The sequence below is a fragment of the Capra hircus genome, chromosome 15, assembly GCF_001704415.2.
Source record: "Capra hircus breed San Clemente chromosome 15, ASM170441v1, whole genome shotgun sequence".
Lineage (NCBI taxonomy): Eukaryota > Metazoa > Chordata > Mammalia > Artiodactyla > Bovidae > Capra > Capra hircus.
In genome coordinates, this window is record NC_030822.1 from 4,976,913 (window position 1) to 4,979,957 (window position 3,045).

Genomic DNA, 3,045 nt, shown 5'->3' on the forward strand with positions numbered 1-3,045 from the left:
AAAACAGCCCAAAATTCAGTGGCCTAACCCCAGTGATCACAGCCTTGTTTAATTCAATGAAACTAAGCCATGCCATGTGGGATGACCCAAGATGGCTGTGACATGGTGGAGATGTCTGACAGAATGTGGTCTACTGGAGAAGGGAATGGCAAACCAGTTCAGTATTCTTGCCTTGAGAACCCCATGAACAGTATGAAAATACAAAAAAGATAGGACACTGAAAGATGAACTCCCCAGGTCGGTAGATGCCCAAAATTCTACTGGAGATCAGTGGAGAAATAACTCCAGAAAGAATGAAGGGATGGACGGGGAGGGAGGAGGGAGGGGGGTTGAGGATGGGGAACAGGTGTATACCTGCAGCGGATTCATGTTGATGTATGGCAAAACCAATACAATATTGTAAAGTAATTACCCTGCAATTAAAATAAATAAATTTATATTTTTAAAAAAAAGAATGAAGGGATGGAGCCAAAGCAAAAACAACACCCAGTGGTGAATGGGACTGGTGATGGAAGCAGGGTTCGATGCTGTAGAGTAATATTGCATAGGAACCCGAAATGTTAGGTCCATGAATCAAGGCAAATTGGAAGTGGTCAAACAGGAGATGACAAGTGTGAACCTCGACATTCTAGGAATCAGCTAACTAAAATGGACTGGAATGGGTGAATTTAACTCAGATGACCATTATATCTACTACTGCAGGAAAATCCCTTAGAGGAAATGGAGTAGCCATCATAGTCACCAAAAGAGTCTGAAATGCAGTACTTGGATGCAATCTCAAAAATGACAGAATGATCTCTGTTCGTTTCCAAGAAAACCATTCAATATCACAGTAATTCAAGTCTATGCCCCAACCAGTAATGCTGAAGTTGAATGGTTCTATGAAGACCTACAAGACCTTCTAGAACAAACACCAAAAAAAATGTCCTTTTCATTACAGGGGACTGGAATGCAAAAGTAGGAAGTCAATAAACACCTGGAGTAACAGGCAAATTTGGCCTTGGAATGCGGAATGAAGCAGGGCAAAGGCTAATAAGAGTTCTGCCAAGAGAACACACTGGTCATAGCAAACACTCTCTTCCAACAACACAAGAGAAGCCTCTACACAGGGACATCACCAGATGGTCAACACCAAAATCAGATTGATTATATTCTTTGCAACCAGAGATGGAGAAGCTCTATACAATCAGCAAAAACAAGACTGGGAGCTGACTGTGGCTCAGATCATGAACTCCTTACTGCCAAATAGACTGAAATTGAAGAAAGTGGAGAAAAATACTAGCCCATTCAGGTATGATCTAAATAAAATCCCTTATGATTATACAGTGGAAGTGAGAAATAGATTTAAGGGACTAGATCTGATAGACAGAGTGCCTGATGAACTATGGATGGAGGTTCATGACATTGTACAAGAGACAGGGATCAAGACCATCCCCATGGAAAAGAAATGCAAAAAAGCAAAATGGCTGTCTGAGGAGGACTTACAAATAGCTATGAAAAGAAGGGAAGTAAAAAAGCAAAGCATAAAAGGAAAGATATTCCCATTTGAATGCAAAGTTCCAAAGAGTAGCAAAGAAAGATAAGAAAGCCTTCCTCAGCAATCAATGCAAAGAAACAGAGGAAAAGAACAAAATGGGAAAGACTAGAGATCTCTTCAAGAAAATTAGAGATACCAAGGGAACATTTCATGCAAAGATGGGCTCAATAAATGACAGAAATGGTAGGGACCTAACAGAAGCAGAAAATGTTAAGAAGAGGTGGCAAGAATACACAGAAGAACTGTACAAAAAAAGATATTCATGACCAAGATAATCACGATGGTGTGATCACTCACCTAAAGCCAGACATCCTGGAATGTGAAGTCAAGTGGGCCTGAGAAAGCATCACCATAAACAAAGCTAGTGGAGGTGATTGAATTCCAGTTGAGCTATTTCAAATCCTGAAAGATGATGCTGTGAAAGTGCTGCACTCAATATGCCAGCAAATTTGGAAAACTCAGCAGTGGCCACAGGACTGGAAAAGGTCAGTTTTCATTCCAATCCCAAAGAAAGCTCAAACTACCGCATAACTGCACTCATCTCACATGCTAGTAAAGTAATGCTTAAAATTCTCTAAGCCAGGCTTCAGCAATACGTGAACTGTGAACTTCTGGAAGTTCAGGCTGGTTTTAGAAAAGGCACAGGAACCAGAGATCAAATTGCCAACATCTACTAGATCATAGAAAAAGCAAGAGAGTTCCAGAAAAACATCTATTTCTGCTTTATTGACTATGCCAAAGCCTTTGACCGTGTGGATCACAATAAACTGTGGAAAATTCTGAAAGAGACAGGAATACCAGATCACCTGACCTGTCTCTTGAGAAATCTATATGCAGGTCAGGAAGCAACAGTTAAAACTGGACATGGAACAGACTGGTTCCAAATAGGAAAAGGAGTACGTCAAGGCTGTATATTGTTACCCTGCTTATTTAACTTAATGCAGAATACATCATGAGAAATGCTGGGCTGGAAGAAGCACAAGCTGGAATCAATATTACTGGGAGAAATATCAATAACCTCAGATATGCAGATGATACCACCCTTATGGCAGAAAGTGAAGAGGAGCTAAAAAGCCTCTTGATGAAAGTGAAAGAGGAGAGTGAAAAAGTTGGCTTAAAGCTCAACATTCACAAAACTAAGATCATGGCATCTAGTCCCATAAATTCATGGGAAATAGATGGGGAAACAGTGGAAACAGTGTCAGACTTTATTTTTCTGGGCTCCAAAATCACTGCAGATGATGATTGCAGCCATGAAACTAAAAGAAACTTACTTCTTGGAAGGAAAGTTGTGACCAACCAAGACAGCATATTAAAAAACAGAAACATTACTTTGCCAACAAAGGTCCATCTAGTCAAGGCTATGGTTTTTCCAGTAGTCATGTATGGATGTGAGAGTTGGACTCTAAAAAAAGCTGAGCACTGAAGAATTGATGCTTTTGAACTGTGGTGTTGGAGAAGACTCTTGCAAGGAGATCCAACAAGTCCATCCTAAAGGAGATCAGTCT